We start from the raw sequence: 25,881 nt of genomic DNA, 5'->3' as shown, positions 1-25,881 counted from the left end.
TATATTATCTCCAGTTTATTTGTTTATATTAGTACATACTCATTTATTTTCTACTTCAGTTTATAATCCAATACTATTTTATTTTGTTATTCAAATTATTCTAGCTTTGGCCATTGGGAACTCTTTTAGTTGGCTCCTATGTTCCTATCACATGCCTTCAGCATTTTAAGTTGTCCCCTCTACCCGAGCACTTCCCTACTTTATGGCACTACAAGATACTCCAGGCTCATCTTGTGTATTTCCTGCCCCATTCATAGAACTGAGCTTTTCTCCAAGGACCTCTGTTTCCTTTTATTGGAGAATGGTATTAGAAACCAAGATCTGGATTGTAGGTGTGCTCATTGCTACTGTAGTAGTGTTTATTCTAGGCTCTCTCGGCTGGCAGTGCAAGGAAATATATATGTGTATATGAATCCATATGTGTATATATATATATATATATATATGTATATATACACACACATATATCCATCTATTGATATATCAGTATTAGGCTAAACATAAGTTTACATTGATATCTGCAACTCTAATTCATTGCCACATGGATCATTCTTTTGCTTATCTGTTAAATACCCACTCCAACAGTGAGAAACCTGACTCCTACCATTTGCCATCCCTTTACTTAATTGTTCAATTCCAGTATACATTACAGTTGTATCAGAATTGTTAACCTGTATTCCTGTGGAATGAAACACTGTCGACCATAGCACAGTGCTTATATACAGTTCCTTTTTACCTTTAGTCTTAAAAACTCCACTCATTTCCAGAGTTACTTGGGTCAACACCCTTTCTTTCCACCTCCTTCAGTGACATTGTTTCATGAATTTGTGATACAGTTAGTTTCTTTTGTCTATATTCCATTGTCTGTATTCCATCTTTGTGATCACCTGACATCCTATATGATTTTGAAAATCTTAGATACATTGAAGTTCACACTTTGTGCTGTAAAAGTCTATACATTTTGACAAATGTCATGTATCCACTGTTACAATATTACACAGTAAGATTCACAGCCCTAAAAAATGCCCTGTGCTTCCCCTATTTAGCATGCTCCTCTTCCCCTGAACTCTTCACAACCACTGATCATTTTACTGTCTCTATAGATTTGCCTTTTCCAGAATGTCATATATTTGGAATCATACAGTATATAGCCTTTTCAGACTGGCTTCTTACACTTAGCAATATGCATCCAAGGTTCATTCATGTCTTTGTGTGGTTTGATGCTCATTTCTTTTTATTGCTAAATAATATTCCATTGTATGGGCATACCACAATTTATTCATTCACCTATTGAGGACATCTTGGTTGTTTCCAGTTTGGGGGGATTGTGAATAAAGCTGTTATAAACATTTGAGTGCAGGTGTTGGTGTGGGCTTAAGTTTTCAAATCAGTTTGGAAAATATCTAGGAGCCTCATTGCTGGATTGTATGGTAAGACTATGTTTAGCTTTGTAAGAAACTGCCAAACTGTCTTCGGAAGTGGCTGTAACTTTTTGCATTCCCATTAATAATGAATGACAGTTCCTGTTGCTCTGTATCTTTGCTACCATTGGTATTATCAGGTTTTTTTTATTTTAATCATTCTAATAAGTGTTTAGTGGTATCTCGTTGTTTTAAATGTAATTCCCTATTGACATATAATGTTGAGCATCTTTTCATATGCTTATTTGCCATCTGCATTTCTTCTTTGGTGAGGTGTCCAGATCTTTGGCTCATTTTTTTAAATTTAATTTTGGCTGTATTGGGTCTTCGTTGCTGCGCGTGGGCTTTTCTCTAGTTGCGGAGAGTGGGGGCTACTCTTTGTTGCGGTGCGTGGTCTTATTGTGGTGGCTTCTCTTGTTGTGGAGCATGGGCTTCAGGCACGCGGGCTTCAGTACTTGTGGCACATGGGCTCAATAGTTGTGGCCCGCGGGCTCTAGAGCACAGGCTCAGTAGTTGTGGCGTGCGGGCTTAGTTGCTCCGCAGCATGTGGGATCTTCCTGGATCAGGGCTCGAACCCGTGTCCCCTGCATTGGCAGGCGGATTCTTAACCACTGTGCCGCCAGGGAAGTCCTGGCTCACTTTTAAATTGTATTTTTTCTTACTGTTGTGTTTTAAGAGTTTTTGTACATTTTGGATAGCAGTCCTTTATCAGATATGTATTTTGCAGATATTTTCTCCCAGTCTATGGCTTGTGTATTGATTCCCTTAATGATGTCTTTCACAAAGCAGAAATTTTAAATTTTAATAAAGTCCAACTTTTCTTTCATAGACTGTGCTTTTGGTGTTCTATGTAAAAACTCATTACCAAACCTGAGAGCACCTAGATTTTCTCCTATGTTTTCTTCTGGAAGTGTTATAGATTTCAGTTTTATATTTAGGTCTATGATCCATTTTGAGTTAATTTTTGTGAAAGGTATTAATTCTATGTCTGGATTTATTTATTTTTTTATATATGAATGTCCAACTGTTCCAGTGCCATTAGTTGAAATACTTTCTCCATTGAATTACCTTTGTTCCTTTCTCAAAGGTCAGTCAGCTAGATTTGTTTGATTCAATTCTGGGTTTTCTATTGTGTTCTGTTGGTCTATGTATCTAGCCTTTTGCCAGAACCATACTATCTTGATTACTGTAGGTTTATAGTGAATCCTCTACTTTGTTGTTATTCTTCAGTATTGTGTTGGTTCTTCCAGGTCTTTTGCCTTCCCATGTGAACTTTAGATTCATTGTGTCAATAATATCTACAAAATAGCTTGCTGTGATTTTGTTTAGGATTGTCTTGGGAATAATTGAACCATGAGCACAGAATACCTGTCCTTAATTTAGATCTTCTTTGATTTCTTTTATCAGAATTCTACATATAAAGTTTGTAATTATTTTGTTAGATTTTTGCTTAAGTATTTCATATTTTTGATGCTGTTGTAATTTTTTTTTTTAAGTTTTAGATCCCAACTGCTTATTGCTGTTATGTAGAAAAGCAATTGAGTTTGGTTTTTTTTTTAAAATAAATTTATTTATTTTATTTATTTATTTTTGGCTGTGTTGGGTCTTCGTTGCTGCACGTGGGCTTTCTCAAGTTGCGGCGAGTGGGGGCTACTCTTCATTGTGGTGCACGGGCTTCTCACTGCAGTGGCTTCTCTTGTTGCAGAGCATGGGCTCTAGGCATGCAGGCTTCAGTAGATGTGGCGTGCAGGCTCAGTAGTTGTGGCTCATGCGCTCTAGAGCACAAGCTCAGTAGTTGTGGTGCATGGGCTTAGTTGCTCCGCGGTATGTGGGATCTTGCTGGACCAGGGCTCAAACCCGTGTCCCCTGCACTGGTAGGTGGATTGTTACCACTGTGTCACCAGGGAAGCCCAGCAATTGAATTTTTAATGTTTAACTTGTTACTTGTATAGCAGTCTTGCTATAATCATGTATTAGTTATAGGAGGTTTTTTTGTCATTTCCTTAAGATTTTCTACACTGGCAACAAGTCATCTGTGAACAAAGATAATTTAATTTCTTCCTTTTAAATCTGTATACCTTTTATTTCCTTTCCTTGTCTTATTGCACTAGCTAGACTTCCAGTACGATGTTGAATAGGGTGGTGAGAGTGGACATCCTTGCTTGTTTGTAATCTTAGTAGGAAAGCATCTAGTTTCTCAGCTGTAGGTTATTTTGTAGGTGTTCTTTACTAAGTTAAGGATGTTCCCTTTTATTCCTAGTTTGCTAAGTGCTTTTGTCATGAATGAGTGTTGGATTTTGTCAAATGCTTTTTCTGCATTTATTGATAAGACTGTATGAGTTTTCCTCTTTAACCTTCTTAAATGTTGAACCAGCCTTGCTTACCCAGAGTAAATCCCACTTGATTATGGTTTTAAAAAATTAAATTGAAATTAAATTAAACATTATTTTTATACATCGTTGAATTTGATTTTCTAATATTTTTGGAGGGAATTTTTGCATCTAGGTTCATGAGAGATATTGAATTATAGTTTTCCTTTCCTGTAATGTCTTTATCAGGTTTTGATATTAGGATAATGCTGGCTTCATAGAATGAATTAGGAAGTCTTCCCTCTGCCTCTTATTTTCTGAAAAGATTGTGGAAAATTGGTATAATTTCTTCTTTAAATGTTTGGTAGAATTCGTCAGTGAAACCATCAGGGCATTCTGCTTTCTTTTTTGGAAGATTTATTAACCATTTCTTTAGAAAATATTGGACTATCCAGATTATCTGTTTCTCCTTGTGTGGGTTTTATTAGTTTGTGTCTTTCAAGGAATTGTTCTATTATTATCTAAGTTATTGAATTTGTTGGCATAGTTGTTCATAGTATTCCTTTATTAACCTTTTAATGCCCATGGAATTAGTAGTGATAACCCCTCTTTCATTTCTGTTATTGGTAATTTGTGTCTTCTCCCCTTTTTTCTTAGTTAAGTTGGCTAGATGGTTATTAATTTTATTAGCCTTTTCAAAGAAACAGCTTTTGGTTTCATTGATTTTTCTCTATTGTAACTGTTTTCAAGTTCGTTGATTTCTGCTCTAATTTTTTTAAAATTTCTTTTTTTCTGCTTGCTTTAGGCTTAAATTGCTCTTCATTCTCTAGCTTCCTAAGGTGAAAGCTTAGAGTACTGATTTTAGATATTTCTTCTTTTCTAATATGTGCATTCTGTGCTGTAAATTTGCCTCTAAGCACTGCTTTTGCTGCAACCCACACATTTTAATGTTATATTTTCATTTAGATAAAAATATGTTTTAATTTATCTTGAGACTTCCTCTTTGACTCATGTGTTCTAGAAGTGAATTGTTTAAACTCAGTATTTGTGGATTTTCTGGCTACCTTTTTTCTTTGATTTCTAGTTTAATTCTATTGTAGTCTGAGAACATATTTTATATGATTTCTATCCCTTTAAATTTGTGAAGGTATGTTTTATGGTCCAGAAAGTGGTCTCTCTTGGTGAATGTTCCATGTGAGCTGGAGAAGATTATGTATTCTGATGTTTTGTGGTCAAATATTCTATAAATGTCAATTAGATCAAGTTGATTATAGTGCTGTTAGGTCCACTATATCCTTACTTATTGTATGATTGCTTGATCTATCAAGTGAAAAAGGGTGTTGAAGTCTCCAACTATAATAGTGGATTTGTCTGTTTTTTCTTATGATTCTATCAATTTTTGCCTCAAGCATTTTGACACTGTTGTTAGGTACATAGATATTGATATTAAGGATTGTAATGTCTTCTTGGAGAATTAACTCTGTTATCACTGTGTAATATCCTCTTAAGCCCTGATAATTTACTTTATTCTGAGGTCTGCTTTGTCTGAAATTATTACAGTTACTGCAGCTTTGTTCTATATTAGTGGTATCATGGTAGATATATTGTTATTCCTTTACTTTTAACCTACTTGAGCTTTTATATTAAAAGTGGGTTTTGTTGTAGACAACCCAGAGTTTTGTGGGTTTTTTTAAAAATCTACTCTGACAATCTTGTTTTTCAATTGGTATATTTAGATCAATATTCACATTTAAAATACTTATTGATACAGGTGGAATTGACTTCTGTTTGTTCCACCTGTTTATTACTTGTTTTTCCCCCTCCCCCTCCCCTTTTCAGTCTTTGCTGGTTTTGATTGCACATTTTATATGACTCATTTTATTTCCTCTCTCAGCATATCAATTATACCTCTAAAAATGTTTTTTTCCCAGAGTTTGTAATACATATTTACAATTAATATAAGTTTATGTCAAATATCATTATACCACTTCATTTATAGTGTAGATACTACATAACAGAGTATCCCCAATTCTTCCTTCCCATCCATTATGACATTCCTGTCATTTATTTCATTTATCCATATGCTACAATCACCCAATATATTGTTATTATTATTAGTTCAAACAAACGGTATATTTTAGATCAATTAAGAATAAGAAAAATAAAAAGTTCTTACTTTTTTTTAAAATTCCTACTCCTGGGGCTTCCCTGGTGGCGCAGTGGTTGAGAATCTGCCTGCCAATGCAGGGGACACGGGTTGGAGCCCTGGTCTGGGAAGATCTCACATGCTGCGGAGCAACTGGGCCCGTGAGCCACAGCTATTGAGCCTGAGCGTCTGGAGCCTCTGCTCCGCAACAAGAGAGGCCGCGATAGTGAGAGGCCCGCGCACCGCGATGAAGAGTGGCCCCCACTCGCCGCAACTGGAGAAAGCCCTCACACGGAAACGAAGACCCGACACAGCCAAAAATAAACATAATAAATAAATAATAAATAAAAAATTAAAAAGAAAAATTCCTACTCCTGTACTCTTCCTTTTATTATATAGATCTGAGTTTCTGACCTATATGATTTTTCTTCTCCCTGAAGAATTTCTTTTAACATTTCTTACAGGGCAGGTTTGGCAATGAATTCTCTCAGTTGTTTGTCTGAGTATTTATTTCTCCTTCACTTTTGAAAGGAAATTTTGTTGGACGTATAATTCAAGTTTGGTGTTTTTCTTTCAACATTTTAAATATTTTCCTCCATTCTCTTCTTGCTTACATGGCTTCTGATGAGAAGTCTGCTGTAACTCTTTTAACTCTTGTACTGTTCCTCTGTAGGTAAGGTTTTTTGTTTTGTTTTGTTAAGATTTTTTCCCATTGTCTTTGGTTTTCTTCAGTTTGAATATGATACATCTAGAAATAGAGGTTTTTTTTTTTTTTTTTTTTTGAATTTATCCTGTTTGGTGTTTGCTGAGGTTTCTGATCTGTTGTTTAGTCTTTAATTTTGTTAATCTCTTGATCGTTATTATAGTAGTTCCCCTTTATCAGCAGTTTCGCTTTCTGTGGTTTCAGTTACCTGTGGTCAACTGCAGTCCACAGATATTAAAAGGAAGATTCCAAAAATAAACAATTCGTACGTTTTAAATTACACACTGTTCTGAGTGTGATGAAATCTTGTGCTGCCCTGTTCCATCCTACCTGGGATGTGAATCATCTTTTGGCCAGCGTGTCCTACCGGTTAGTCCCTTAGTAGTTTTCTTGGTTATCAGATTGACTGTCATGGTGTCACTGTGCTTGTTTTTAAGTAACCCTTATTTTACTTAATAATGGCCCTAAAGGGCAAGAGTAGTGATGTTGGCAATTTGGATATGCTAAAGAAAAGCCATAAAGTACTTCCTTTAAGTGGAAAGGTGAAAGTTCTTGGCTTAATAAGGAAAGGAAAAGAATCGTATGCTGAAGTTGCTAAGACTTATGGTAAGAATGAGTCTTCTATTTGTGAAGAAGGAAAAAGAAATTTGTGCTCGTTTTACCATTGCACCTAAAACAGCAGAAGTTAAGACCATAGTGTGTAGTGCTTAGTTAAGATGGAAAAGGCATTAAGTTTGTACGGAAAGGTATTTTGAGAGTGAGAGAGAGAGATACCCCATTCACATAACTTTTATTACAGTATATTGTATAATTGTTCCATTTTATTAGTTATTGTTGTTAATCTCTTACTTACCTAATTTATAAATTAAACTTTATTATAGGTATGTATATATAGGAAAAACATGATAGACACATATAGGGTTTGGTACTGCCCACGGTTTTAGGCATCCACTGAGGGTCTTAGAACATATTCTATGAGCTAATGTACTTCAGATATTTCTTCTGTTCTATTTCCTCTTTCTTCTCCTTGTGATATTCCAATTATGCTTATGTTACACTTTTTGAAATTGTCCCACAGTTCTGGATATTCTGTTTTTAACATTCTTTATTCTCTTTGTATTTCACTCTGGGAAGTTTCTGTTGACACCCCTTTAAACTCACTGATTCTTCCCTCAGCCATATCCAGTCTAATGATGAGCCCATCAAAGGCAGTCTTCATTTCTGTTCAGTATTTTTTATTTGCAGCATTTATTTTTTATTCTCTCTTAGAGTTTCCATCTCTTTGCTTACCTTGTCCATCTGTTCTTGCATGTTGTTTACTTTTTCCATTGGCGCCCTTAAAATATTAATCATAGTTATTTTAAATTCTGTCTGATAATTCCACAATCTGTTTCATATCTGAGTCTTGTTCTGATTCTTGCTTTATCTCTTCATACTATTTTTTCCCATTGCTTTTTTTTTTTTTTTTAGAATATCTTGTAATTTTTTGTTGAAATTTGGATGTGATGTATTGGGTAATAAGAACTTGGGTAAGAGGCCTTTAGTGTGAGATTTTAAGTTAACCTAGCCTGGAGTTGGTTTGTGCTTTAGCTTTAGGTACCAGGAGTCTTAAATTTCTCTGGTGTATTTGTGTTTGTCTCCCCTATTTTGGGGGAGGGGGCTTTTCTTGGAATTCCTACTTAAGTAGAGTCTGCACCTTGAAGCTCCTTCAACAGAAATCCACTGTTATACTGGAGTCCTCCTGATATGGTGGCAAGATGTGTGTGGGGGGTGTTCTATAATTTTATGATAAAATCTTAGTCTTTTAGTGGACCTGTGTCTCTGGGCCTCTACAGGTGTACTTAGTTTCTTCTTCCCTTAGGTGAGACAGGAAGGCTAGAGGGTGCTGGTGTGGGGTAACTGACCTTTTTCATATACGGGATAAAGCTCTATGTGGGATGAGGCAAAGTCTTTCCTAGAGAATAGGCCTTTATATGGAGAATGCTCTTTACCTGTTTCCCCTCCTTCTCCCATAGCTTTTATGAGATCTCTTTCTTGGCTTTTCACTGTGAGAACCTGCTGGGGTTCCTAGAAGTGAAACCCACAAAACCATGGGGGTCTAAGACTGTGGCCCACAGGAGTTTCTCACTCTCCTGCTAGTTCACATTCAGCCTCCAGCAGTTTGTCAGAATTACTCTTTAAGTGTTTCTTCTAGTTGTGGCTCTAGTGATTTCTGCTCCAGGTAAGCTGTGACTCTCTGTGTTCATCTGTGAAGGTTTGGCTTTAGAGAGTTTCAGATACACAAAAAATACAATTGCAAAGTAATTTTGTGGTCATAAATTTCAATAAAACATTTAATGGCTGTAAATATATTTTGTTTTGATAAGCCAAGGTGATAATGCAGTAAATCAAAATTGAAATCCCTTGTTAAAAACTCACTGAGAGGGCTTCCCTGGTGGCGCAGTGGTTGAGAATCTGCCTGCCAATGCAGGGGACACGAGTTCGAGCCCTGGTCTGGGAAGATCCCACATGCCGCGGAGCGACTGGGCCCGTGAGCCACAACTACTGAGCCTGCGCGTCTGGAGCCTGTGCTCCGCAACAAGAGAGGCCGTGATACTGAGAGGCCCGCGCACCGCACTGAAGAGTGGCCCCTGCTTGCCACAGCTAGAGAAAGCCCTCGCACAGAAACGAAGACCCAACATAGCAATCAATCAATCAATCAATAAAATAAATAAATCTTTAAAAAATAAAAAACTCACTGAGAAAATTCTAAACTTTCATAAGACTAATAAATTTCTAGCCACCATTCATCAAAGAAAGAACCCAATGCCATTGGAGTAGCCAGCCACTCAGACAACTGTGTTACTACCAATGGTGGTATGCTTAATGAAAAATTGTGTCCCCTAAAAAGTAATCAGTTGATTGTGTCCAATGAGTATTATGAAAACTTAATACAGTAGGAGAATTGCCTGTGCTCTACAAAATGTAATAGCTCTCTGTAATTCTTTGTCAAATGAGGCAGGGCACACCTAAATAAATAGTAAAATAAATTAGAATGTGTTTGGATCATATATTCTTAAATGCATAAAGGATTGGCATGTTAATTTATTATATTAAGGTTGTAACTTTTTACTGGTATCCTATTAGCTAGAAAAAGTCAATGCCATTTCCAAGCAGGCTTCACGTGGTTTTAGTGAGAACAGCTCTCAGCCCCCAGTTACTGTCTCTCACGAATCCCCATCATACAGTCATGGAGCTAGAAGGAAACCCATGGACTATAAAGGGTCACATTAGCATGTAAAGTCTGGCGCCTGCCCATCTGCAGATGAAAGATCACAGAAAGATATTTGCAATAAGGGACAGCAAGTTGTGACCACTCTCTAGATCTGTACCCATCAGACAGAGGTTGACACCTGTGACAGGTACATTCTGATTTCCACATGCTTTGTGCAGAATCAGACGTGCTCGCAGCAGCATGGCAGCCAAATGTCAAGTGCTGCACCTCTCAGCGTGGAGACACTCAGAAACCCTGGCTGGAAAAGGAACTTGGATTCACCTCTTGAAGTGCACACCATGCGGGAGAGCTGGGCCAGGAGAGGGTTCTGTTAAGCCTTGTCCAACAACAGGTACAGGAGTCGTGCATGCTGACATGCCTCTTCCCAGTGCTCCACATTCTGGCACCTCCCTGCCCTGGTCCCACATGGCAGAGGGACAGCGAGGGTGTCTCCTTGTCGCCTTGCTGTTCCAGGTGGGGTTTAGTGAGAGGGAAGAGAGTGCATAATTTTGGAGCAGGAAATAAAGGTTGTGTGCAGACTTAAACTGGGCCCGCAAACTCAGGCTGGAAATCATCTGACAAATTAGATTATTCCTTGGGATTTAGGAGCTCCTACATGGAGAGTATGTTGAGAGAAAAATCAGATTTCTAGAACCCTTTAAACCAGAAGCTAGGTCTTGGTGGGCACTATTTTAGGTGGAAACTTCAGATAGACCCTTAAGAAGTGGCTTTCCCAGGACCAGAGCTACTCCTGAAGGGAAGGAAGGAGCTTTCACCCCCTTAAGATGTGACTCTTGGCCTTTGGGAATACTCTCAAAATCACCTTGGGCCTGGAAATGGTGGGGCTGACATCTGACTTCCAGAAGGCTGATGTTTTTCTCCCAGGGTGGGGTTGCAGGGATCCATGCCCATTCTCTGGTGACCTTCCTTGCGACCCAGAACAGGTATGAGATGTCCCTGGGAAGAGAGTGTGGTCTCAGGCTTCTGCAACTGAGTTGCTGGCTGCTGTCATAGCAGGGAGCCAAGCAGGGCACTTAGGAGACAACATGGCCCGAATCCCTACAGAACTGCTTTTACTGAAATGTTCTGTAGGATAAGAGCTAACCTAACAGACAGCTCTATGCAGTATGTCCTTAGTCTGTTACTATAGGAATGTTGGAGATAGTGGTGTTATTTCATCTGGTGTTTTTCTTTTTTAATTTTGTGGACACAAGGAATCTGATAAGTTATTTTTTTCCTCCTGCCCTCCCTTCTTTCCTTTCTTCCCTCCTTCCTCCCTTTTTTTTTTTTGCTAGAAAGTTCAGAACCTCAGATCTGTGGCCTACCATGCATAAAAGCGTATGTCATTAGGGTATGCATATTTCCTGGCTTCATATTTACCCCTTTTGTCATCTTGGAGAGCCAACTTCTGTCCTTTTTAGAGGAAGGTCGGTATAAACACCCAAACTGGTAAATGAGCTTTCCCTCCCAGACGTTGAGCCGGGACGTAGGCTTTTAGTAGTTGGCTCTGGGAACTCCGTTAGCGCGGAGTATAAACTTTGGTGGACTCAAAGTATTGATAAAAGGCCCAAGGGCCTGATTTATGATGACGTGAGAGGTTAGGCCTGGTGAGACTCTGACCCACTGACTTGGAAATATTCATTTTTCTACGTGGTTGAGAGAACTTGGACTTTGATGTCAGAAAGACATCTGTTGGGGGCTTCCCTGGTGGTGCAGTGGTTAAGAATCTGCTTGCTAATGCAGGGGACATGGGTTCGAGCCCTGGTCTGGGAAGATCCCACATGCCGCAGAGCAACTAAGCCCGTGCGCCACAACTACTGAGCCTGCGCTCTAGAGCCTGCGAGCCGCAACTCCTGAGCCCACGTGCCACAACTGTTGAAGCCTGTGCGCCTAGATCCCGTGCTCCTCAGCAAGAGAAGCCACCGCAATGAGAAGCCCGTGCACCGCAATGAAAAGTAGCCCCCGCTCACTGCAACTAGAGAAAGCCTGCGTGCAGCGGCGAAGACCCGATGCAGCCCAAAGGAAGGAAGGAAGAAAGAAAGAAAGAAAGAGAGAGAGAAAGACACGTGTTGGATTTCTGGGACTGCCACTTATGTGAACCTCAGCATGCCCCAGAACCGCACGGAGGCCTCGGTGTCCTCACCAGTAAAATGGGAATAGGAACCTGGATATGGTTGTTATGAGTTTAATTGAAGAGTCTCTGTAGCACCCAGCATGTTGTTTCCTCCTCCTATTGGGATAAATGTGTTTGGAACTTCCCTGCTTTTTCCAATCTCTGGGAAGATGTGGACATTAATGCCTTACTTTGAAACAATCCTGGCACCCCAGGGACTTGCCCGGAAATTCAGCTTGTGTTCGAGCCTGTTTAAGGGGCTTTTGCTTTCATCTTCAGGGGCCAAATGCCAGTGGCTGCTTTTAATGAAACCAAATCCTTCCTAGTTCTGTGTGATTTGGGGATTTGCTTCCTCAGCCTGGGCAGCAGTCGGATACATTCCGTTTTCTTTATTTTCCAAGTGACCCCAGAGCACTTTGTGATTCTAAAACTGACCTACTGGGAGAAACAAAATAAACTCTTCCATTCTATCTTCTCTTTCTCCCACCGTGTTTGGGAATGGTCTGACTTAATATACCTACCCTCCAGCTTGTTGGCTCCAGAGTGATAACAGCTAACATAAGTACATTTATCATTTACATACTCTGGGCAGGCTCTGCAGTGCATCCCTGACAAACCAATACCTTCTCCAGCCATTGGTGGCTCAGGAGCCAAACAAGGAAGAGAGAAGTAAAATCACCAAAAAAACCAACCAAACAAAAATATTAAATCTTTTAGCCCCCAGGGAGTACATGTCCCTTTTCCATTCCTCATCAATAGATTATAATCTCTTCTCTTCAGAAACTGGCTGTCGGGATAGCACAATAAGTCCATAAATTGGTGCTTTCTGGTGGAATGATTTTGGGGAGAAGATGGTTTATAGTGAGGAAACAGTGAGGTTTGCATATTGGTTAACTTTTGATGCTTCTTTTTTCTCTGTGCTTTTCTCTTTGGGCCTAAAGCAAGACTGCCTCGGTGAGAAAAGGGATTGGCTGGAAAGCCCTTGAAGCAAATGCTGGCATTGTCCCTGAAAGCACTGGCCAGGAGCCTTTGCCACTGGAATATGCCTCTTCCAGTGCGATTGGCAAGACCATTCCTATTGTGAGATCAGAATATTTAGCTAGATGTGATTAAATAGTCAATCAATCACACTCCCCTTCTCAGAGTCCATGTATCACCTTGTGGTTAGGTTTGGTTTCCCCTGTAGGCCTATCTACATGGGTAGAATGTGCTGGTCCCATGCATTTTAAGTATCCAGTCCTTGGGACAGTTCTGGCTCAGCGTGAATTACTAAAAAAACATTCCTTTTAGTACATCAGCCTGGTGAGCTTGGTATCATGCGGGTCCTCCTCTAAGTATAGATTTGTCTTTTGGGTGCTGACAAACCTGGTCCCTGAGCCTTTATGTCTGGGTCTTGGTACGTTCACCAAGGAACGAAAGCCCTCTGGAAAACTATTGGGAAACAGCCTTCTGTCCTTTCTCCAGGCAGACCACATCCCCCTTTTATCATTCCTCTTCTTGTTACCCTTTAAAATCAGTCATTTTACAAACATATTTTGATCCCAACTGTGTGCTAGACTCTTTGCTAGGCACTGGACTTTAAGTATACAGCTATAAACCATGAAAAGGTTTCTGCTGCCTTGGCATTTAGGGTCTAGTGGGAAAGACAAACTGTGCAAAGTAAACAAAGGAACAAGGCACTTTCAGATAGTGGTAAGTGCTAAGACAAAAGTAAATTGAGCATTGTGATCGGGGGTGCACAACAATATGAGTTTCTGCAGTCAGAGAAGGCCTCTCTGAGGAGGTGACTTTGGACTTAACACAGAATGGGAACCAAGGGAAGGGAGCCATGGGAAAATCATGGGGAAATGTTCTACCTCTCACCTTTCTAACTAGAGGGCCAGATTTTGGTTGAAGATTGGGTGGAAGGGACTCTATGGATCGTACCCACAGTACATATTTTCTTAGCCCAGAATTGGAATACTGTCTGCTCTGGGCTGATTCATGCCCCCATCCCCCAATTTATACGTTGAAGTCCTAACTTTCAGTACCTCAGAATGTGACTCTATTTGGAAATAGGGTCTTTAAAGAGGTAACTAAGTTAAAATTAGGTCATTAGGGTGGGCTCCATCTAATATGGCTGGTGTCCTTATAAGAAGAGGAGATTTGGACACAGACACACACAGAGGGAAGACTATATGAAGACACAGGGAGAAGACAGCCATCTACAAGTCAAGAACAGAGGCTTCAGAAGAAACCAACTCTGTTAACACCTTGGTGATGAACACCTAGCATCCGGAACTGTGAGGAAATAAATTTGTTAGTTAAGCCACCAAGCCCGTGGTTTTTTTGTTATGGCATCTCTAGCAAACTAATATACTGTCCAAGGAGAAAAGTCTTTGAAATTGGGACGGTCTCAGAGGTCTCCAAACCAAGTGGTTACCAGCCAGTTCAGGCCAGTCCCATCGAAGGCTCATCCCCAGGTCAGAGCTCTGGCAGCAGTGTTGGAAGTTCAACCTTCCCTTCGCTGTGAGACCATCACCTCCATTCCTGCTGACACGAGGCATTTGTGAAGCAGCAGCCGCCTTTGCTCGCCAGCATCCTTCCCAGGATTCGAACCACTGGCCTTACCATTATGAGTGAGTCAGATTATAGACAAGTGTTCTTACTTGCATGCCCAGACTGTCTGTGTATAATTAACTGTTACAGTAATAATGATGATGATGTGAAGCACTGAAGGGCCTTTGCAATTTGGGGCCTATAAATATATAACATTATTTTCATTATTATAATCAGGTATGGATACCTGGTTAAAAAGCCATTTCTCATTGGTGTAATAACACATGACCATAAAAATACCTAAAAGTCTTAATACTTTCCCCTTTTAGAAATATGACCATCAAGTTATTATCATAATAATTAAATCACCTTAAAAAACTATCCGAGATCTGCATGGGGGTGTATGCTACCTTTTCCACAGTGAATGTTCTCACTGGCTCCTTTTAAATGGTTTATGAGGACTGGGCCTTTGGCACTTTGTCATGGAGACAAGACTTTGGAAACATCTGTTTTGGAAAAGGGAAATCATCTATAAAATATAATCAGCCAATAATGGCACACCTACCTACAATGAGCAAGTTTCAGAAGTGGAGTTGGGGCAATGCATGCTGTACCTGGAGAGCATTTTCTATGAATCAGGAGAATTTTATTAGCGAAAAATGTAGTAAAATTCTAAGCCAATTTGAAGGGCATGTGTAACAGTTGGGGCAGATGTTTTAAGTGGTCACGAATTATTTGGAAGCCATCTCCATAGGGGCAAAGAGAAGACCTAAAACCGGGAGGACTTTTTTTTTTTCCTTCCCTCTGTCCCTTCTTTCCTTTTCCTTTCTGCCGTTTTAATTGATTTTCAGAGGGTTTTAAGAAATTTGGAAGGAAAATCTCCCAGTAAGCATCATGAAATCTGCTCCCTCTCAGGTTGGGGAAACCCAGGTAAGAGGGCTGCCTAACATGAAACAAACTGTCCTGCTCCTCTCTCCCTCCCTCCTCTTCTATCTCCTTCAGCCCTACCAGACTTTGCTCACAAGCCAAAGAAGAAACAGAATAAAGCAGATTGCAGAGGAATCTTTTGATACTTAAAGAAGATTCTGATGAAGTGTGGTAATTCTGAAAAATCTTAATTAATGTCTCACTGGTGATTTCAGTAACCGGGGGCTGGTGAGGTGAGTGAAGCCAGAAACGGAGCAATTCAGTTATAAAAGGCTCTGAGAACTGCACAGACATCTAGTGGAGACAGGCTACTCACTCAAATACCCACATGAAGGGAGCAGAGTTGGAGAAGACGCTTGGTCCAGCAATCAGACCAGGTATGTGGGAGTCTATTTGATGCCAAGTCTCATTGAAAGCTCTTTTCGTTTCTCTGATCTTCATTGTTCTTGTCTATGAAACAGGCTTAACATGAACATTATGTCTGTACAATTAAATCAACAAAAAACAAACTTGCACCTTGTCCTCAAAATATCCCCCCAGAATGTAAATTGGTGCGGCCACTATGGAGAAACAGTATGGAGGTTCCTTAAAAAACTAAAAGTAGAGTTACCATATGATAACTCCAACAATCCTTCTCCTGGGCATAAATCTGGAAAAGACGAAACCTCTAATTCAAAAAGATACCTGTGCCCCCAATGTTCATAGCAGCATTATTTACAGTAGCCAAGACATGGAAGCAACCCAAGTGTCCACGAACAGATGAATGGATAAAGAAGATGTAGTTTATATATACAATGAAATATTACTCAGCCGTAAAAAAAGAATGAAGTAATGCCATTTGCAGCAACATGGATGGACCTAGAGATTATCCTACTAGCTGAAGTAAGTCAGAAAGAGAAAGACAAATATTATATGATATCACTTATATGTGGAATCTAAAAAACAGTACAAGTGAACTTATGTATAAAACAGAAACAGACTCACAGACATAGAAAACAAACTACCGAAGGGAAATGGGTGGGGAGGGATAAACTGGGAGTATGGGATTAACAGATGCACACTACCATATATAAAATAGATAAAAAGGATTTACTGTATAGCACAGGGAACTATATTCAATATCTTGTAACAAACTATAATGAAAAAGAATTGGAAAAAAAAGAATATAGATATATACATATTTATATGTATAAACTAATCACTTTGCTGTACACCTGAAACTAACACAATATTGTATATCAACTATACTTCAATAAAAAATAAATAAATAAAAATACCCCCCCCCCCGCCCCCCAACCAAACCTGAAAATCTGAAAACTAAGTAAATTAACTTGTTGAGAGAACAACTTTTCAACTGATCGTTTAACCTCATAGAGAACCTAACAAACCGAATGTTTGACTGAAGTTACATTTTTTTTTTCTCACTGACCACAGACTGGTTGGTGTGTAGAATAAGCCTTGGCTCCAAATACTTTTGTATGCCTTGTTGCCCCAAGTCTAAACTCCTCTCCTTCTCGTTTCCAGGCTCTCTATCCCTAGCCCCAACCTCCCCCTCTAATTTAATTTCTCACCACTCCCTAATATTCACTATTAACTTGAGTCAGGCTGGTGTTTTCTCCCAATGTCCTCCTCAATCCCATCTCTGTGTTCTTGTTCATGTTGTTTACTTTTCCTGAGATGAGCACAATGTCCCTAACATTGTCCCTAGCCATTCATTCATTCATTCATTCATTCATGGCTTGAATACCAGGCACTATGTGTCAGATGTTGTGCAAGTTTCCATTGGAGGGATACAAAAGACTTAGGCAAGATCACTTCCTTTTTGGCCTCTGTGGCTTTTTCTTTCTAGAAAGGGCAGGGTGGGAGATGGACATTCATTCAACACCAAACAAGTTGATGGTGTTGTATGTCGTGTGTCACCGTTCTCTGTTCCTGCCGCAGCTCTGTGGGAAGCCCGTCCTGGCGTTGGGCTCCCCAGCTGTCTCCTGTGTGCTCACACCCAAGTCTGGGCAGCTGAAGGACATCTACCCATTCTTCTTCTTCCTCTGGTTCTGTCATGGCCACTCTCTGGACCCCAACCTCTGGGCTCAGCTGTCCTTGCTGTTGGATGCTACCCTTCTGCAGATGCCCTCCCCGCCCCTCCCTCCTTTGGCCACAAATGCTGCTTCGACTGTAGCCTCCTTGTGGTGCGAACACCACCCGACATACACCGATAGAGGAACCCAAGGAAACTGCCTCCAACATCCTGCAGAGGTTTAGGAGGGAATAGAGCTTTTAGGGTTTACTCACAGCCATCTCTGTCCCTGGGAACCAGACACAAGGTCATTGGGGGTTGCAGTTGAGACATCCCACCCTGCTTGGTGACTCCTGCCCCAATGATGAACTCCTACCTGACTGTATCTCCTGTAGGAAAAGTTTTGATCCAGGAAGCTCCTGCCCTACCAGCACACCAGATAGCCCCAAACAGCTCTGATTCTCAGCAGTGCACTCACCCTGGCCTCAATCCAGAACTCCTTGCTACTTTGTTTATGTCCCAAGTATTATATGGGGGTGGAGGAAGACATCAGTGAGGAAGTACCAGAGAAGGTTTAGAAAGATGAATCACTAGATGGTGAGTGGGGGAAAATCAGCTCAGGCAGAAGGAGCAGCGTGCTCAAAGGTACAACAGCCTGGAAGAGCATGGAGTGAAGTAGCTCATGTCTGGGGAACAGGGTGTGTTTTAGGAAGAGGAAGTAGGCTGAGAGGTTAGACTGCAACCAGACCCATAAAGGGTCTTATAGTCCATTGTAAGGCATTGGGACTCTGTAAGTGTGGGCTTTATGGCAAAGCAGTCAGTAAATATTTGTTGGATTTAAAATGCCTGGCTGTGTACTATGATTCAGGTTCTACTTCGTATACAGATTCATTCTTGGCGTAAGTTCCTTCCCGTGACTACTTTCTTTCAATGTGTGTTTTGCTTTTTTACAATTGTATTCTAAGATCCTAACGTTAATAACCTAAAGAAGAAAAATTGACCTAGCTTAAATTTACTACTTGTGTACCTTGATTTCCCAAACGAATGGAAGAAGGCTTTCCTAATTCCTGGATTTTAAAATTCTACAGGAAAAAAAAATGGTTGAACCCAAAATGTTTAGCCATGGGTGGTAATTTTGTGTACACTGAGTAATTTCCAAGTTCTTCCAGGTGGCATAAGGCCCTTTCAGTCTTCATCTTGAGGGGGGCCCATGCATTTGACTTATCTTCGTATCTCAGATCATACAAAGGGAGTTAGATCCCTTAGTCATGCGCTATAATTCAAGTAATGAACATTTGTTGAATACTTTCTCTATTCATTATTGATGATGCCCTTGAGGGTAGGGGACCAGGCCTTCTACTTCTTTTGTCACTCCCACCTGAACCAACACAATGTTCTGCACCTAACTGGTCCTTAGAAAAGGCTCATTGAAGCAGGGGAGGTAGATGGTGGGACAAAGAAGTGGCCTTGAATACTGGAGAATGCAAGGATTTTGGAGTCAACTAAGACTGATTATGGATGACTTTGCTGTGCTGGCTGTTAGATGTGTGATCTTGGGTTAATTTGTCTCTTTCAGTTTTCCTACCCAGGAAGTGGACATAATAATGTCTAACATACAGATCTAATGGGAAGATTTAATAGGATGATATATGAGCAGTGTTGGGCACATAGTAAGAACTAGACTACTAAAATCAACAAACAGATGAACAGAAACAGAATCCAAGAATGCCACAGTGAGCCATAGAGGTAAGAACAGCAACCCTATATTCCCCTTTCTCAAAAATGTGGCCCGTGTCTATAAAACAAACACTTGACAGTTTTGATTTATTCAGAACTCAATCTTGTTTCCATATGTTGCACAGGGAAATTCCTTCTTCCACTTTGCCACTTACTGAGTAATCCCATCAGACCCCACCAAGCCCTGTGTCCAGATCAGTGAACATTTGGCCTTATCCCAGGAGAGGCACATTTTTGTACTCCTTTGGGGAAAGCTGACCTGGAAGTAAGAAGGGAAATGAGCACCCCAGTTATCCCTGGAGAAGACATCAATGGTCCACCCAGACAGCCCCAGTCGTTTCTGCCTCACTTCTCTTCTTTGAACAGCAATACTGGCCAGACCTGCTCCTTGAACCCCTGTTTGTGGGAGGGGAGGGTGAGGTCTGGGCAGACCTTGTAGGACCCTCTCTGGGACTTAATGCCTTGATAGTCCTCCATGAGCTGAGTTGGTATCAGGTTTTGCAACTTTTCTGTCCTGAATCCTAATGTTTGAACAGTCTTGCTCTTCAAATGGAACTGAAGGGACTTACAGTAAGATGCACCTCAGTTTTGGAGTCTGGGATTCTGGGGTCAGGGCTTGTCCACTGGGGACTCATCCTCAGCCAGCTCCTCCTTCCATCTCTCATTGCTTCATGCCTTCAAGAGACTGGGGCTCCATTTGTCCCAGAGCACCTGTCCTCACTAAAGACCCAGGACAAGCTAATTCAGACTGAAGAGTTTGTGACTTAATGTTTTACCCCTCCCAAGGAGTATTTCAGCCACCCTAACTTCATTTCAACAAACATTTGTCAAAGTTCTGTGTTACTCAAGTGGGGTGCTAGAGATACAAAGATAAAAACAAGACAAAAGGTTTGACACTGTTGTCCAAGAGTCTGGTTGGAAAAAATAGTCATATGTAAATAATTATTTTCAAAACTATGTAAAAAGTATGTGTATGTGCACCCTAAAAGAAAAAAGTATCAATTTTTCCCAAAGAACTTTTAGAGGACACAGGGAGAAATGATGTGACTACTCGGGCTGAATCTCTGATGGTGAAACCCTGAGAATCCTGAAGGAAGAGGCCAGGATGCCTCTTGAGCCCTGTTGGCAAGCCCGGTGTTTCCCCATTATAAATTGAGCTCATAAAGCCAGTGCCTGCCTGTCCCCTCCCTTATCATGAGGGTGGAGAGAGGTTCCTGAGGATACAAAGTCACCTCCATCAGTGGGCAAGCAGCCATCTGCTGCTCCTGCTGCTGCACCCATATTAACTCTTTTGGCTCCTGCAGTGTTGTTGAGTCTGGGCCATAGAAGAACACTGGCAGCAAGTCAGGACACCTGAGTTCTAACTAGGCTCTTTGCCTACTTTGGAAGGCGTGTAACCTTTCAGAGCCTTAGCTTCCTGTTCTTGAATTGGTAACACCTGCCCTATTAGCTGTGCAGATAAAAATGAGATTATAAATGTGAAAGCAATTGGAAAAATAACACTAGTGCCCTACCATAAAGTTTTATTAATAATTAATCAAAAAGCATTTATTGAGTATCTGTTGTGTGCCTGTAATTTGGCTAGGTGCTAAGTAGAGTCCATTAGCCTAGTAGATTTCTAATAACAAAGTAGTTTTTCTAATTCATCTGGTACAGAGAAATTGTCAACAGGGAGTACGTATAGGAGAGAAGACAGTGGCTTGAGCGATTGCTGCAGTTATGTCACTGATGAGCTATGTGATGCTAGACAATTATATTCATTCCTTTGAGTCTCAGTTTCCCAATCTGTAAAATAAGGTTTTTCACAGATCCCTCTTTCCTCTACTCTCCAACTATGGTCTTTCTTCTGGCTGCGATGTTAGAATGGGGCGCAGTAAACCAAGGCACATTAAAATAGAAAATGCTGTAATTCATAACTTAATATGCTGATTCTTTGGAGGAAAATTAACCCAAAGGAATGACACTTCAGTCGGTGAGTATTAGGTATGTATAGTAGGCTAATGAGAGGATTATTTGGGAGCAGGCCTTGCTGGCATGTTCCCTTTGAGGGACCCCGGTGGGGGTGCCAAGCGGATAGAAAGTTCCAGAGTCTCACCCTAACGTGGCTGTTGCCTTACGTTCTTGCCAATTAGCTCTGTTGGCTCCTCCTAAAGGGAGGCTAGTAGGAAAACTCTCCAGGGCAGAGTCTAGAAATACCTGATATTTGTATTCACTTTTATTTTTTAAAGAGTGCTCTCATGTGCATTACCCCACTGATCTTTATAACATGTCCACGAGTAGTTAAGTCATTATAATTGCCATCCTATTTAGCAGAGGAAGGGAAAAGGGTGACTGATGGGTAATGTGACCCAATGGCTAATGTGGTAAATACCTCTGCTTTTCTTCTTGGCCTTTTCCTTCCTTCCTTCCTTCCTTCCTTCCTTCCTTCCTTCCTTCCTTCCTTCCTTCCTTCCTCCCTCCCTCCCTCCCTCCCTCCCTCCCTCCCTCCCTCCCTCTCTCCCTCCCTCCTTTTTCCGCTCCCGGCTTTGCCTACAAGTAAAGGGGAAATTCTCTACCCAGGGACTCTGCATTTGTTAACTTCATTACCTAAAAATACAGTCATGTGATTTAGATGGAAGCCTGGCATTCCTGTTACAAAAGGAGGGCTAATCAGCCAGTACATACACCTTGAACATAGAGTCCGTACATGTTGGCACCAGGGTGGTGCTACAAAGACATGGAAGATGGACCTTTTTTTTCCCCACACAGAACTTACGATCTTTTGGGGGAGACAAGGTGTGTTCATGCTACTTTCTACTACTGGTGAGTAGAAAACTATCCAACATTAGTAACAAAACATGCAAACAAAGCCCATATCTATGTAAATGTATTTAACACATAAAGCACACAATGAATTTTGTGTGTGTGTGTGTGTGTGTAAAAGGTACATCAAAAAAGCCTGTTTTTGGGGATATGATCAACATCAACATGAAACATTTTTATCTCTGATGGTTACTTATATGTGTCAACTTGGGGAGGCCACAGTACCCAGATATTTGGTCAAACATTATTCTAGATGTTTCTGTGAAGGTATTTTTAAGATGAGATTAATATTTAAATGAGATGACTTTGAGTAAACAGATTACCCTCCATAACGTGGGTGGGCCTCATTGAGTCAGTTGAAGGCCTTAATAGAAAAAGACTTAATAGAAAATAGGAAGAGGGGACTCTGCTAGCAGACTGCCTTTGGATTTGAGCTGCAACAGCAACTCTTCCCTGGGTTTCTAGCCTGCTGGTCTACCCTGCAGATTTTGGACTTGACAGCCTCCACAATTCCTTAAAATAAATCTCTCTTTCTATCTCTATAAATATATGTGTATATATAGATATGTGCACATATATATGCAATCTATCTATATATACACACACATATACACAATATATGTATATATATCTCTAAATACATCTTATTGGATCTCTGGAGAACCTGTCCTTCTCTCACTGTCCTTAGAATACCCAATCTTCTATAGTAACCTAGAGTCCCAGTATGACAGAAGGTCACATCTCTCCGTGTGGGGTGAGAGCCCCTTGTGGGTTGCATGTTTGTGGTTTGGTGGGAGGTGGGGGAAATTCCTGTCTTCTCTCTTTCTTGGTAATTTTCTCTGCCCTCTGGCTGGCTACTGTAATTGACCCCCCATGGTTAGTGCATGGGGAGTGACGAGGGAACAGAGCATAAAAAGTCCTGGTGGGAATTGCACTCTTGTAAGCCAGCTTCAGGATCTCTGGATCCAGCTGATGTTTCAGCTGATACTTTCCCTCGTGTACACCTTCATGGGGCCTCCAGAGGCTCCAGACCCTGTGGCTAGCCTGGCCCCTGACATGGTAATACCCTTTTTGTCCAACTGCTCCCCACTAGTCCCCTATTCTCCAGGGATCCAATCCACACAGGACCCCAGTCCTCTTGAGCAGGACTTAAAATGGCTCTAGTCTGGCTTTGCCTCCTGTGGGGTCTCCATCTGGTTAATAACACACAGTGATATAGCACTGGTCTTGTCCCAGGTACTACTTTAAGCGCCTTACATATATTAGCTCATTTAGTTCCACCTATGGAAAGCTATGATACAGAGAGGAGGCAGAAGATTAAGTGGAGGCCAAAGAGATTTCCATACGGTGGGATTTATTATTTCCCTCTTATTTTTAAAGTTGTTCCATGAAGTGAGTTGAGCTCATGGAACATTATTCAGCCACAGGACAGCCCTGGAAAAACCTATCTTGGCCCTGTTGGGCCTTCTACTTTTAAAAGACTTTATTCACATGTCTAGACAGGTTAACTTGAAGTGAACCATCTTACTTCATAAGAACCAAGCTCTCAATCCATTCACATTTTTTATTACCCCACATATATCCTAAGGCTTAAAAGATTCAGGGAGGGAGGTCAACATTATTTTAAAATGATCCAGAGGCCTGGTGTGGTAAAAATTGCAAGTCAGTATCTTTGGCTGGAGATTGACTCCAAATCGCCAATTGAAATGTCTACGTGTTCCATCTCAGATTACCTTGGCTACTCATTTTCCTCTTCACTGTCCCTAGTTTGTCTCTTCAGCTAGGTTTCCGTTGAAGCCAAAATGATTTACGAGGCTTTTTGAATGTATAAACACGTTGCATGTTGGCCTCAGCAGAAAGGTCAAGGTTGGACTGAGGTTTCTCCTATGCAGCACTTACAACCGTGGAAAAAACAGGGTTTAAGGATCCTTTTGGAAGGAAGGGAGCGAGGACCACCTCATGTCCAGAGGGAGCACTGCTTGCTATTTGCAAGGGGTCTGCCTTCCAACGTTAATGAAGGATCCCTGGCTTCAGTGATAAACTTCAAGGGGCAGAGAACTTTGTCCGTTCTCATCACCGTGTTGATTATTACCAATGCTGAGACCAGTGCTGATAGCCTAATTTCACTTTATTTTATTTTTTTAAATAAATGTATTTATTTATTTATTGTTGGCTGCATTGGGTCTCCGTTGCTGCACGCAGGCTTTCTCTAGTTGTGTCGAGTGGGGGTTACTCTTTGTTGTGTTCTGGAGCACGGGCTCTAGGCATGCGGGCTTCACTAGCTGTGGCACGTGGGCTCAGCAGTTGTGGTGCACGGGCTTAGTTGCTTCGTGGCATGTGGGATCTTCCCAGACCAGGGCTCGAACCCATGTCCCCTGCGTTGACAGGTGGATTCTTAACCACTGCGCCACCAGGGAAGTCACTTTATTTTTATTTATTTATTTATTTATGGCCGCGCCGCACGGCTTGCGGGATCTTAATTCACCGACCAGGGATCGAATCCACGCCCCCTGCAGTGGAAGTGCAGAGTCTTAACCACTGGACCTCCAGGGGAGTCCCCCATCATTTTTAAATAATTGAAAAAGATGAGAATAGCAAATAGAGGATTTGCTATTAGGTGAGGATAAATATTGTTTCCTGACATTTTATTTTAGTTATACATATATATATATTTAAAATTTATATACTCATATGTGTATACACATACGTATTCTGCATTGAGTTGTGATAGAAAATGTTTCTCTTTTAGGATGTGGCAAAATTTCTTAGGATGTAGCATGTGGCAAAATGTGTTCCACAGTCACTACTAATTTTGATGACCAAAAGACAATTACAAAATTCACAAACCACAAGTGATTTTACAAAGACAGATGCATATGCACGTACACACGTGAACACACACACACACACACACAAACGCACACACACAGAGTTAACTGCTTTCCCCCAAAGCAACACACAGACTTGGCGTCTTACATTGGAAATACGAGTAAAGCCCAGTTGAAACCAGTTTCTCCTCAGTTTTATAAATCCAAGGCAATCTAGGGAGTTAGAATAGGGATGTTCTGTCCTAGGGCAAAAAAAGGCTGGAGTCAATATTGGCATCTATTATTGGGATGTAAAAGACCATGGCTTGGTAAACTGCCATCTGAAGGGGGGCATTCTTGAGGCCCCTTCTGATCGTCCTGGAGCCAGAAAAAGGAATGGAGAGAAAGAGAAGGATTTTAGGGAAAACTGAGGGTATCAAACATTGCTGCCTTTAACAAACATGAACCTTGAGCAAGCTGTGGAAATAGATAATGAGGGACAAAGAAGAAAAGATCTCCTTGCATCCGTGGCATTGTTTCTGTAGATTTCTCGATGAGGCCTTTGAGCCGGGATCTGTCTGCCTAAATGCTACTGTGCTGGACCTTGTGAACGTGGCTAGCTGAAGTTGCTCATGCCATAATTAATCCGACAAGGTATCTACACTGAAAGAGGAGAAGAGATACTTAGCCTGGTCCAAAGGAGTATGTCAATGAATAATGGGATAAAGCTAATAGAAGGTAAAATTGGGCTGAATATCAAGGAAAAAAATTAACCTAACACATAGGTCTATTACATAGTGGCATGGTCTCTCCAGGGGAACGGTGGCAGGGCCAGTGGTGCTGGAATCATTTACAAGTCGCTGTTGAAAGCCCCTGAGAATATGCTGTGGGGAACAGGACTGAGTTGACAGGAGTGGACAAGATGACCTCAAAGGTTTTTCCATCTTTTGTGTGTACGATTTTGTGATCGTCTGCTCTTCACTGAAGCGTTCCAACTACAGCTACTCTCTGGGGCTTGAAACATATGAAATAATTGTTAGTAAGAAATCCAGCGATGAAACATTTTTGAGGAACCATTCATTCTTGGCCATCTTTTTCCATTCAAAACTGG

Source organism: Eschrichtius robustus, chromosome 15 (assembly GCF_028021215.1).
Source record: "Eschrichtius robustus isolate mEscRob2 chromosome 15, mEscRob2.pri, whole genome shotgun sequence".
Taxonomy (NCBI): Eukaryota; Metazoa; Chordata; class Mammalia; order Artiodactyla; family Eschrichtiidae; genus Eschrichtius; species Eschrichtius robustus.
The sequence above is the reverse complement of the archived record's forward strand: the minus strand, read 5'-3'. Positions refer to the sequence as shown.